Here is a 14,729-nt window from a genome sequence, read left to right as displayed (position 1 = left end):
GCCAGCTACACACCACATCCTGACATCGCAAGAATGTCAAGAGAAGAGCTGTTAGCACAGCTAAACACATTAATAAAGATACATAGGCAATTAGTCCAATATGTAATGCGGATTGCTACAATCCAGCCAGCTGTTAATACACCACAGCTGACCCCTCATCAGGGGAACACAAATAAAATTACACCACAGAACATACAGTCATGTCTTGGTAAAACACCCGTAAAACGGGAACAAATTCCTTTCTGGTTAGCCCAGAAAATCACTCAAATAGAGGCAGTATTTCCTGATACTACCCCTATTGAGAAACACAGAATCTTGACCATCTGCCTTCCTATGGGAATCGCACCACACGTGGAGGACTGCGACACTTGGGGTACAGTCTTTGCTTCCATTTACACAAAAACACACGGTGTTCCGTCTATGGCGGTAATACCAGACGTGCTAAAACAGATTCAAAATGAATTCGGTCCAGAGCCCGCTTTAAATCTAGGTATGAAATTACTGAAAGACTTCAAGCAGGTCACGGCTATATTATTAGCCAATGTAAAGGGAGAAGCAGCATCTGTGGCGATTCGCCAGAAGTTGAGGGAAACAGATATAAAAGATCCTGTTGAGCTTGCAAAAATCATAGAAAAATGCTATGAAGAATTAGGTAGAGACAGCTTGGGTGGAAAACCAGTTAAACCCCAACTGCTCGAAAATCCTGAAAAATTATTTATTAAAAATAATTTAAATACTCCTAAAAAGAGCTGGGATGGAAATAAACAATCCACTCCCAAGGAAAAAGTTTTCCAGTCCAGAGGAAGGTCTCCTCGACGGAGGGAAAGAACTCCGACTCGAGAACGCCAGTCTCCCCAACGGGAGCCCTCTGAAAAAAGATATAACCTTAGAAATAGGGATAATATAAAAAGATACACGTCCCTCTCGATCTCTTCCACAGAAGTCGGAAAGAAGAGGACGGTCAGACCCAGGAGAGCACACCAAGTCCAAAGACAAGGAACCTGCTCAAAATAAGAAATCTCAATTTCAGAAAAAGAAGGTAGCCAGTATTAGAGTAATCAACCATGCCGAGAATACTGAGGACACAGTTGAAAAACGGGGAGTGGGCATTGACAATGTTGGACAGTGCAGCAGAGATCAGTATAGCGCGCAAGAACTTGATGAGTCATCTGGAGACAGTGGACACGAATGAATACATTCAGGTTGAAACTGCCGACGCCAGACTTAGCGAGCCCCATAAAATATACGAAATAACATTGCGTATGGAGGGTGATAAGACTAGGAAAATTAAGGGTCTATTTTGGGATAAGCTCTCAAAAGGCTATGATATTCTGTTAGCTGAAAAAGATTGGCCCCCGGAGTTTGTCAGGGAGTGCCCTCGTGGCGAAGAAGTGATTATGCCTGCCTTCTCGAATCACATACCGATTCATAAAAAATACACATATGCAAGGAAATGGGCAGTAGCCCAGGCACCTGCATTGTATAAAAATCATGTAGGATGGGATGAGGATTCTCCGCCTCACAAAATCCAATTAAAAAGTGAACCAACTGCCCAACGGCAGTATCCCATAAAGCAAGAAGCTAAAAAACAGGTCAGGGAGATCTTAGATCAACTTGAGTACCAGGGGGTGATTGAAACATGCACCTCTCAAATGAACAATCCTTTGTTTCCTGTCTCCAAGCCAGACAATTCATATCGTCTAGTTTTGGACTACAGACATCTTAATACATGTTGCAAAACTTTTGCAGTACAAAACTCGCATAGTGCAGCCCTAATGAATAACATAGTTAGGAAAAAATACAAAACGACATTAGACATTTCTAATGGTTTCTTTTGTCAAAACATTGCACCAGAAAGCAGATACTTGACCGCTTTCTCCGCATTTGGGTCGCAGAAAAAATTCTGTCGACTCCCACAGGGGTTCAAGAACAGCCCAGGACTATTCTCAGCTAGGGTAACAGAGTTACTACAAATCTATGATGATGAAGCATTATCTTACGTAGATGATATTTATCTCACAGACGACGACTTGGATACTCACTTGAAAAGAGTGAACACCATTATACTTGGGTTCGCAGCAGAGGGTTACAAATTCAACTTTAGAAAGTCCCGAATTGCCCATCTGACAGTACTATTTTTAGGGTACGAATTATCAAGTGAAGGGAAAAGCCTAGCGGACAACTTCTTAGAGAAGTGCGCTGTACTCCAAGCTCCAAAAACGCTGAAGAATTTACAATCCATTCTAGGTTTTCTGAATTTTGGAAGAACTTACATCCTAAATTACGCAGAGAGGGTTAAACCTCTCTACGAACTAATAAAACCTGATTTAAAACAAATCAATTGGACTCAAAAACACACAGAAATTTTGAGATCACTGCAAACAGACATGTTAGCAAAAACAAAATTAGATACACGTGACAACACACGTGATCTTGTAATCCGAGTCATCCCAGGAAGATGCGGATTCACGTACCTAACCTCTAATGAAGGAGAAAAGGTACCAATTTCAATTAAATCTCACTTGTACACACAAGCAGAAAAAACATTCAGTCACACAGAAAGAACTGTGAACGCAGTGCAGATCGCATTAGCAAATGAACGAGAACTAGCACACGGCAAACGGATTAATATCCTCACAGCGGAATCCGCCTTCGAAGCGCTATTCAGCCCAGTAAACCTGCCTACTGTGTCATTGGATCCGAAATGGATACAGTGTATAGATTCTCTAGGAGCGGAAGATGTGAAATACTATTTTGCCCCTCAATACGAAGAACTGAATGATTTAGAATATGAAGAAGAATATCCTCTGCCAATCGAAATCCTGCCTCTCCCACAATACGCCTGTATAATCTATACAGATAGCGTTGTACAGCATTTCAACGTAGAGAGAAAATCCTACGATGCAGCATGTGCGATCATTAAAGGTCGTTGGCTGTGCGGTAAATTCAGACCGAAAGTAACAAAAACTGAATCTGTAAGAAACTGTTCGGTTCAGAGAACTGAAATCAGATCTTTAAAGATGGCGCTCGAAAATGTGGAACGCGAATTCCCCACACTTATCGTGTGCGATTCTCATTTTTGCGTCAATTCTTATAATAACAAACTGCAGAGTTGGATCGAAAACGACTACAAAGATGACACAGGTGCCACAATAAAGCATAAAAAGCTCTGGAACGAGGTAGCTCTTTTACACAAAGAACTACAAAAGACTCACGTGATTCACGCACAGAGTCTTCAACGTGATGGCGTTCACGTTGCAGGGAATTCATTGGCTAATACAGCCAAAGCGGAAGCAACTAAACCGGCTTCCGTAGCCACAAAAAAGCGTACAGATAAGTATATAGACGGGGAAACCATGCTGGCAGTAAAAACGACCGTAAAAGGCGACTGTGCAGCACTACCCGTAAACTATCCACTCAATTATGCATACATAATCGATGCAAACTCCGTTCCTTTTGCTCGAATCCCTGGAGTGGGGGACAGAGTAATTCCAAACAGGAGCAGGAGAGGCTTCCTCTTACTGGAAGCACACATGGGGTTGGGTCTGAAACACCAAACAATCAAAGCCTCTCTGAAAGAATTGCAATCAGAGTACTGGTGGCCAGGAATGAGTATAGATATTCAATGTTTTGCTCAAAATTGTGAAGACTGCAACAGAGATCGCAGTAATGAACAGGCCAGTGTAGTTTCAGGATCCCTTCTAGACAGCATAAGGCGGTCTATCTGCGCAATCAAAGAAGAGAAGCGCGTCCCGGTGTACAACGTTTAAGACGAAATACACTTAAATAATGAGGCCTCCAGCGCTCGGCTGACGCTAGAAAAGTTATAAAAGATTAGCGAGTCCATATCGGCACATACGCAATTACCACGTTCCATTCTGACCAGGGTCCTGCTTTCATCTCTCGAGCCTATAGGGAGGCCATGGCCAGCATGGGAATTGGGTTGCGGTATTCTTGTCCGTCGCACAAGTGTGGTAGAAGGAAAAAGCCGGGACATAAAGCAATCTATAACAGCGAAGGTATTAGGTTCAGGCGCTGGGTGGGTCAGACTAGTCTTAACAACATGCCAAGAAATTCTCTAAAAGGTTTCAGCCCATACGAACTATTGTTCGGGATTAGAATGAACGTTCAGGACCTCGATAGTCAGATGTCAGTGGTACAAAAAGAAACAAAGCAGTTTGAAGTAAAAGACCGTTTGGCTGTTTTACAGGAACTGAATGAAACAAGAAAATCATTAAGCAACATAAAGTTAAAGCAACAGCCAAGTACCACTGACGAGGCACCACCCGCAACAGCCCCAGCAAGGCCTGTCTGGATTCCAAAGATTGGGGATCTAGTCAGAGAAAAGATCGCGGTTAAGAAGGAATTTGGGCCTTCTTACAGAAAAGCAGTACCTGTCTTGGCAGTCACCGGAACAAGATCAGTTGTGCTACCGCCCCTTGCTGGTAAAAAGGAGAACAGAATCGTGTCCATCGATCTGGTAAAACCACAAGCATGTGGCCTATAATCAACAGTAGGCCCAGTGGACTCCCAAGAAACAACAGAATACCCAAACTTGCAACAATCCAAGAGGTTCAAACTGAAAGACTAATCACATTCGATCAGCCTGCAGTGCACAATGAAGGACTATGCAATACAGCCATGGAACTCATGCCTCTTGAAACACAGATTGAAACAGTTCGTCAAGAAACAACACCAGTCTACACTAATGTGGCATCAGAAAGTGCTACCGAAAGACAGATTGAAAGAATTGACAGAACTGCCTCTGGTTATTTCATCAACTTCGACAACTTCTCTGAAGATTTTAACGACCCCGAAGTGATGCCAGAAACAAAAAAGTCTTTTAAAGAAAAAGCAACGGAACTCTTTCATCAACTGAAGGAAATCTACTTTATTTCCCCTTGGCTAGAGTTCTGGTTCGGTCTAGGTGTATTTTTCCTCCTGCTTTGGCTCATCATGGTATTATGTTTGGGAAAATTCATTGAAGGAAAATATATTACAATGGACACAGCAAGTCAGAACATCAACCTAGTCCTGAAACCACACAGATCATCCCACGTGAAGAAAAGAGAACTGTCAACAGTAAATGTCACAGCAATTCCAATACCTGGTGGGGTAGTATGGGAGAAAACAGACTATGAGATCTATGGTCCGGTTGAAATCCTGAAGTATCCTCATCAATTAAAGGTTTCCTTAAGTGACTTTGTGACACCAAGTACATTCTCTGATGATTGGGACTTTAACAGTATTAATGACATGATGTCTGATTTAGTAATGTCAGCTAGATTCACAGATCATGATTATTTACAAGGTTCATCTAGTTATGAGCAATTATTCTGTTATACCCACTATGGGGATCATTACTTGCATAAATCTGCACAGCCTAGAAATGTTTTTATGTATAATCAATGGGAACATTGTTCTACACCACCTAAAAGCAGTTCTAAAGCATTTTTTGAGAAATTCAAATATTTTTCAGGGTTTAACACAAGTGATGCAGAAACGTTTTATTAAAAACTGTTAGATAAAACAGAAATGAAAACAATGCTGACAAATTCTAAATTGATATATTCAGAAGCATTTTATGACAAAATGATGACATTTGGTTTTGATTATTGGAAAAATAATATTGAAACGAAAACAATTTGGGGTACAAAAGATTGGCAGGTGCAAGGCATTGAAGCACTGTTTAGAACCTGCATGATACCAGAACAAATGTTATTTTTAAATGACACTGTACACCAAACATCTTGTCTTGGCCTAGCTAAGATCAAAGAAATGAAAACACCGTCTATACCAAAGCCAATAGCTGAGAATGCAACTGCAGATAATGAGTTAGACGTGTCACACATTTTACATTTCAACAGAACACATCCTGATTGGAAAAAATGGTTAATCTGGCCTACAGACACAAATAGCTGTCAAGATAGGTTCCTGAATAAAACACAGGGTTTAAAAATGACCAGATTAGACTCAAGATATTCCCAGAGACAACATCCAGGAATAATAACAACATACAGTGTAGGGAAACTCTGCCTAGAATGGCTAACTACATCCACACTGGCTGAAATTAAGCAACACTTGTCTTTATTAAAAGATGGTGCTGATTTGCGCGATTTCATTCTGGGACCACGCAAACAGCGTCAAAAGCGTTTCATAGCGACCAGCATCTATGCTTCTTACAACGAGGCTTGGAAAGTAAAGCAAATTGAAACTGCTGAAAAGATACGAGAAATTGATCGTATTCATTTGGAGAAATCACTTTCTGTGGTAGACAATGGGTTAATGACTCTGTCTTCCAGAATATATTCGTTGGACAATATTGTATCCTCTGCCTTTGATGTGATAGACAGAGATTTGCTTATGTTACAACATGGCCAGTCTCAATTACGCTCTATTATAGAATTAGGCTGGACGTTGCAAAACCTTCGTTCAGGCTATGTGCCTTGGCGTTTAATCAACACAACGTCATTATTTTCCAGTTTTAACCTTACTGATAAACAGATCAGTTTGGCACGGAAAGGAGCAGACTATACAATCTTGAGCATCGAGAAACTCGAGAGATTACCATTGACAATGTCAGAGAGCCCTGTCATTGAATGGATAATACACGGAATTATCACAATTCCGATAACAACTTTCCGATTTCATAAGTGCCTTAAGTACATACCTGCTGGCCAATATGAACAATTGGGTAAAGGATACTTAAAATCCGAATGGAAATTACCATACACTCATTCTTGCTATAGTGACAGCGACAAAAATGTATTTCTTAGTGGTGAGAACTGTAAAGACTCACGAAGCGGTATATTTTTGTGTCAGGGTATTAATTTACACGGAGCATGTGATGGAAATTCAAATAACCTTTCATGCCACCAGCTAGTCACACCTGCAACTCAGATAGAGCCCTTCTTTATGCAACTCGCAAACGGGAGTTACATTCTAAGAACGGATCACAGGTGCTGTGGCCTCGCGCCCGGACTAAGTTATCTAGTAGAAGTAACGTCCATGGTCAAATGCTGTATGCAAGCATTGTTCCCGAGCGGGCCTCCAGACATAGTGACTCCCATCTGGCCTCGTCTGAATCTCTATTCTATACGAATTGATACATTAAGCAAAATGAAATCTGTGCTTTTACAGACAACAGTGCCTATAACGTCATCTAAAGAGACGTATGATCTTCTAGTCGCAAGGACGGCTACTGAGGTTCATGACCTTTTATCAACAAATTGCCCCGTGCATTTCGTACAAATGCTCGACCAACTCCTTAACATGTCTAGTGCAACAAGCATCCCAGGCATATTTAAGACAGTCTTTACGGGACTGCTAACACCCTTCCAGGCAATTTTGGGAATCTTTCCTAATTTTGTGCACTCCATCTTTGGTGGTATTCCACTATTTTTGGGACTCATCGCAGGGATTCTATTTTTGACCATCCTGCTTCGTTATGGCAAGCCTCGGCTCAGACATAGCTCCCATGGGAATGGAAGAGACAATCCTAGCAATGCGCTACAGGGAATGGAAGAGACAATCCTAGCAATGCGCTACAGGGACAGGATAACTAACGTCCTCGGATTGGCCAGGCTGAGAGATCTAAACATGACCTGGTTCCTTTCATTCAGACCGATATGGCAAAATTGCATTTTACCTGTGCTACGGTATATGCTTTGCGGCGAGGAATGCGTGTTGGACATCTGTCTTTCACTTCCATCAGCAGTACCAATGGACGTCGATACTTTGCTAAGTCCAATAACGGCTCACGCATTGTGTTGTCCCCAGCGGCTACCAATCCTGATGACGGCATTCGTGGAGACTCCTGTACTACAGCCAAGTGGTAACAGTGGAGCGAGTGACAAAAGCAACATCACCCAGGTACAACGTTCTGTGAGCATTGCTGCTCCCGAATATGATGACAGCAATCATTCTCACACCTGCCAAGTTACAGCGCTATCTAATTTGGTTGAACTATCACCTGATTTTGTAGACCCGTTTCAGGCAAAGAAATGACTTTAAACACACTCATTTTAGTTGACAAAGTCATAATTCACATCCAACAGTCATTTAGAGTCAAAAGATTAAATGTTAAAATTTCATCCATATTGACCATTTTGGGATCGTTCGACAGGTCCGGAGTCATCGTTTTTCATCCGAAAATTGATTTTTTGGACTGTACCAAAAATGATTCAAAATGTCAATTGGATCATGCCTCATGTTGAATAACCACTTTTTAAACCCTCAGAGTGACCAAAATTGCCATTTTTACAGAGTTTTGCTAACTCAAAAGCTTCAATTTTGACCCGTTTCAGGCACAGAAATGACTTTAAACACACTTATTTTAGTTAAAGAAGTCATAATTCACATCCAACAGTTATTTAGAGTCAAAAGATTAAATGTTGAAATTTCATCCATATTGACCATTTTGGGATCGTTCGACAGGTCCGGAGTCATCGTTTTTCATCCGAAAATTGATTTTTCGGACTGTACCAAAGATGATTCAAAATGTCAATTGGATCGTGCCTCATGTTGAATAACCACTTTTTAAACCCTCACAGTGACCAAAATTGCCATTTTTATAGAGTTTTGCTTACTCGAAAGCTTCCATTTTGACCCGTTTCAGGCACAGAAATGACTTTAAACACACTTATTCTAGTTGACAAAGTCATAATTCACATCCAACAGTCATTTAGAGTCAAAAGATTAAAGGTTAAAATGTCATATTTATAGACCATTTTGGGATCGTTCGACAGGTCCGGAGTCATCGTTTTTCATCTGAAAATTGATTTTTTGGGCAGTACCAAAAATGATTCAAAATGTGAATTGGATCATGCCTCATGTTGAATAACCACTTTTTAAACCCTCACAGTGACCAAAATTGCCATTTTTACAGAGTTTTGCTTACTCAAAAGCTTCAATTTTGACCCGTTTCAGGCACAGAAATGACTTTAAACACACTTATTTTAGTTGACAAAGTCATAATTCACATCCAACAGTCATTTAGAATCAAAAGATTAAATGTTGAAATTTCATCCATATTGACCATTTTGGGATCGTTCGACAGGTCCGGAGTCATCGTTTTTCATCCGAAAATTGATTTTTTGGACTGTACCAAAAATGATTCAAAATGTCAATTGGATCGTGCCTCATGTTGAATAACCACTTTTAAAACCCTCACAGTGACAAAAATTGCCATTTTTACAGAGTTTTGCTTACTCAAAAGCTTCAATTTTGACCCGTTTCAGGCACAGAAATGACTTTAAACACACTTATTCTAGTTGACAAAGTCATAATTCACATTCAACAGTCATTTAGAGTCAAAAGATTAAATGTTGAAATTTCATCATTATAGACCATTTTGGGATCGTTCGACAGGTCCGGAGTCATCGTTTTTCATCCAAAAATTGATTTTTTAGACTGTACCAAAAATGATTCAAAATGTCAATTGGATCGTGCATCATGTTGAATAACCACTTTTTAAACTCTCACAGTGACCAAAATTGCCTTTTTTACAGAGTTTTGCCTACTCAAAAGCTTCCATTTTGACCCGTTTCAGGCACAGAAATGACTTTAAACACACTTATTATAGTTGACAAAGTCATAATTCACATTCAACAGTCATTTAGAGTCAAAAGATTAAATGTTGAAATTTCATCATTATAGACCATTTTGGGATCGTTCGACAGGTCCGGAGTCATCGTTTTTCATCCGAAAATTGATTTTTTGGACTGTACCAAAAATGATTCAAAATGTCAATTGGATCATGCCTCATGTTGAATAACCACTTTTTAAACCCTCACAGTGACCAAAATCGCCATTTTTACAGAGTTTTGCTTACTCAAAAGTTTCAATTTTGACCCGTTTCAGGCACAGAAATGACTTTAAACACACTTATTTTAGTTGACAAAGTCATAATTCACATCCAACAGTCATTTAGAGTCAAAAGATTAAATGTTGAAATTTCATCCATATTGACCATTTTGGGATCGTTCGACAGGTCCGGAGTCATCGTTTTTCATCCAAAAATTGATTTTTTGGACTGTACCAAAAATGATTCAAAATGTCAATTGGATCATGCCTCATGTTGAATAACCACTTTTTAAACCCTCACAGTGACCAAAATTGCCATTTTTACAGAGTTTTGCTTACTCAAAAGCTTCAATTTTGACCCATTTCAGGCACAGAAATGACTTTAAACACACTTATTTTAGTTGACAAAGTCATAATTCACATCCAACAGTCATTTAGAGTCAAAAGATTAAATGTTGAAATTTCATCCATATTGACGATTTTGGGATCGTTCGACAGGTCCGGAGTCATCGTTTTTCATCCGAAAATCTATTTTTGGGACTGTACCAAAAATGATTCAAAATGTCAATGGGACCATGCCTCATGTTGAATAACCACTTTTTAAACCCTCACAGTGACTAAAATTGCCATTTTTACAGAGTTTTGCTTACTCAAAAGCTTCCATTTTGACCCGTTTCAGGCACAGAAATGACTTTAAACAAACTTATTTTAGTTGACAAAGTCATAATTCACATTCAACAGTCATTTAGAGTCAAAAGATTAAATGTTGAAATTTCATCCATATTGACCATTTTGGGATCGTTCGACAGGTCCGGAGTCATCGTTTTTCATCCGAAAATTGATTTTTCGGACTTTACCAAAAATGATTCAAAATGTCAATTGGATCGTGCCTCATGTTGAATAACCACTTTTTAAACCCTCACAGTGACCAAAATTGCCATTTTTACAGAGTTTTGCTTACTCAAAAGCTTCCATTTTGACCCGTTTCAGGCACAGAAATGACTTTAAACACACTTATTCTAGTTGACAAAGTCATAATTCACATACAACAGTCATTTAGAGTCAAAAGATTAAATGTTGAAATTTCATCATTATAGACCATTTTTGGATCGTTCGACAGGTCCGGAGTCATCGTTTTTCATCCGAAAATTGATTTTTTGGACTGTACCAAAAATGATTCAAAATGTCAATTGGATCATGCCTCATGTTGAATAACCACTTTTTAAACCCTCACAGTGACCAAAATTGCCATTTTTACAGAGTTTTGCTTACTCAAAGGCTTCAATTTTGACCCGTTTCAGGCACAGAAATGACTTTAAACACACTTATTTTAATTGACAAAGTCATAATTCACATCCAACAGTCATTAAGAGTCAAAAGATTAAATGGTAAAATTTCATTCATATTGACCATTTTGGGATCGTTCGACAGGTCCGGAGTCATCGTTTTTCATCCGAAAATTGATTTTTTGGACTGTACCAAAAATGATTCAAAATGTCAATTGGATCGTGCCTCATGTTGAATAACCACTTTTTAAACCCTCACAGTGACCAAAATTGCCATTTTTACAGAGTTTTGCTTACTCAAAAGCTTCGATTTTGACCCGTTTCAGGCACAGAAATGACTTTAAACACACGTATTCTAGTTGACAAAGTCATAATTCACATCCAACAGTCATTTAGAGTCAAAAGATTAAATGTTAAAATTTCATCATTATAGACCATTTTGGGATCGTTCGACAGGTCCGGAGTCATCGTTTTTCATCCGAAAATTGATTTTTTGGACTGTACCAAAAATGATTCAAAATGTCAATTGGATCATGCCTCATGTTGAATAACCACTTTTTAAACCCTCACAGTGACCAAAATTGCCTTTTTTACAGAGTTTTGCTTACTCAAAAGCTTCAATTTTGACCCGTTTCAGGCACAGAAATGACTTTAAACACACTTATTTTAGTTAACAAAGTCATAATTCACATCCAACAGTCATTTAGAGTCAAAAGATTAAATGTTGAAATTTCATCCATATTGACCATTTTGGGATCGTTCGACAGGTCCGGAGTCATCGTTTTTCATCCGAAAATTGATTTTATGGACTGTACCAAAAATGATTCAAAATGTCAATTGGATCATGCCTCATGTTGAATAACCACTTTTTAAACCCTCAGAGTGACCAAAATTGCCATTTTTACAGAGTTTTGCTAAGTCAAAAGCTTCAATTTTGACCCGTTTCAGGCACAGAAATGACTTTAAACACACTTATTTTAGTTAAAGAAGTCATAATTCACATCCAACAGTTATTTAGAGTCAAAAGATTAAATGTTGAAATTTCATCCATATTGACCATTTTGGGATCGTTCGACAGGTCCGGAGTCATCGTTTTTCATCCGAAAATTGATTTTTCGGACTGTACCAAAGATGATTCAAAATGTCAATTGGATCGTGCCTCATGTTGAATAACCACTTTTTAAACCCTCACAGTGACCAAAATTGCCATTTTTATAGAGTTTTGCTTACTCGAAAGCTTCCATTTTGACCCGTTTCAGGCACAGAAATGACTTTAAACACACTTATTCTAGTTGACAAAGTCATAATTCACATCCAACAGTCATTTAGAGTCAAAAGATTAAATGTTGAAATTTCATCCATATTGACCATTTTGGGATCGTTCGACAGGTCCGGAGTCATCGTTTTTCATCCGAAAATTGATTTTTCGGACTGTACCAAAAATGATTCAAAATGTCAATTGGATCATGCCTCATGTTGAATAACCACTTTTTAAACCCTCACAGTGACCAAAATTGCCATTTTTACAGAGTTTTGCTTACTCAAAAGCTTCCATTTTGACCCGTTTCAGGCAAAGAAATGACTTTAAACACACTCATTTTAGTTGACAAAGTCATAATTCACATCCAACAGTCATTTAGAGTCAAAAGATTAAATGTTAAAATTTCATCCATATTGACCATTTTGGGATCGTTCGACAGGTCCGGAGTCATCGTTTTTCATCCGAAAATTGATTTTTTGGACTGTACCAAAAATGATTCAAAATGTCAATTGGATCATGCCTCATGTTGAATAACCACTTTTTAAACCCTCAGAGTGACCAAAATTGCCATTTTTACAGAGTTTTGCTAACTCAAAAGCTTCAATTTTGACCCGTTTCAGGCACAGAAATGACTTTAAACACACTTATTTTAGTTAAAGAAGTCATAATTCACATCCAACAGTTATTTAGAGTCAAAAGATTAAATGTTGAAATTTCATCCATATTGACCATTTTGGGATCGTTCGACAGGTCCGGAGTCATCGTTTTTCATCCGAAAATTGATTTTTCGGACTGTACCAAAGATGATTCAAAATGTCAATTGGATCGTGCCTCATGTTGAATAACCACTTTTTAAACCCTCACAGTGACCAAAATTGCCATTTTTATAGAGTTTTGCTTACTCGAAAGCTTCCATTTTGACCCGTTTCAGGCACAGAAATGACTTTAAACACACTTATTTTAGTTGACAAAGTCATAATTCACATCCAACAGTCATTTAGAATCAAAAGATTAAATGTTGAAATTTCATCCATATTGACCATTTTGGGATCGTTCGACAGGTCCGGAGTCATCGTTTTTCATCCGAAAATTGATTTTTTGGACTGTACCAAAAATTATTCAAAATGTCAATTGGATCGTGCCTCATGTTGAATAACCACTTTTAAAACCCTCACAGTGACAAAAATTGCCATTTTTACAGAGTTTTGCTTACTCAAAAGCTTCAATTTTGACCCGTTTCAGGCACAGAAATGACTTTAAACACACTTATTCTAGTTGACAAAGTCATAATTCACATTCAACAGTCATTTAGAGTCAAAAGATTAAATGTTGAAATTTCATCATTATAGACCATTTTGGGATCGTTCGACAGGTCCGGAGTCATCGTTTTTCATCCAAAAATTGATTTTTTAGACTGTACCAAAAATGATTCAAAATGTCAATTGGATCGTGCATCATGTTGAATAACCACTTTTTAAACTCTCACAGTGACCAAAATTGCCTTTTTTACAGAGTTTTGCTTACTCAAAAGCTTCCATTTTGACCTGTTTCAGGCACAGAAATGACTTTAAACACACTTATTCTAGTTGACAAAGTCATAATTCACATTCAACAGTCATTTAGAGTCAAAAGATTAAATGTTGAAATTTCATCATTATAGACCATTTTGGGATCGTTCGACAGGTCCGGAGTCATCGTTTTTCATCCGAAAATTGATTTTTTGGACTGTACCAAAAATGATTCAAAATGTCAATTGGATCATGCCTCATGTTGAATAACCACTTTTTAAACCCTCACAGTGACCAAAATTGCCATTTTTACAGAGTTTTGCTTACTCAAAGGCTTCAATTTTGACCCGTTTCAGGCACAGAAATGACTTTAAACACACTTATTTTAATTGACAAAGTCATAATTCACATCCCCGATTTACAAAAGGGGGTGGTGATGAACAGAGTGTCTGAATTGAGCAGACCACTCTTACCCAGTCCAAAGATCAGGGCTTGATCCATCACCGTTATTTATCTCACTGCCCCATCCCAGCTCAGAACCTGGCTATATGCAAATCAGTCTGTCCCTGGCCCAGTGCATCATGGGAACAGGGCAGACTAAATTACCAAGCCAATTCTTTACCAGAAAGGAGCCAAGCTACCGGGGACCGGTTTCTGGCATTTCAGCCTCTTCGGCCCGGCTTGCTTGAATCCTGATGGAGCAGTGAGAAAGGGACTCATGTCTGAGTATACCCTGCCACACCTATAGTGGCCAAAATCGATTTACAAAAGGGGGTGGTGATGAACAGAGTGTCTGAATTGAGCAGACCACTCTTACCCAGTCCAAAGATCAGGGCTTGATCCATCACCGTTATTTATCTCACTGCCCCA

Source organism: Lissotriton vulgaris, chromosome 9, assembly GCF_964263255.1.
Source record: "Lissotriton vulgaris chromosome 9, aLisVul1.2, whole genome shotgun sequence".
Lineage (NCBI taxonomy): Eukaryota > Metazoa > Chordata > Amphibia > Caudata > Salamandridae > Lissotriton > Lissotriton vulgaris.
This window is presented reverse-complemented; position numbering follows the sequence as displayed.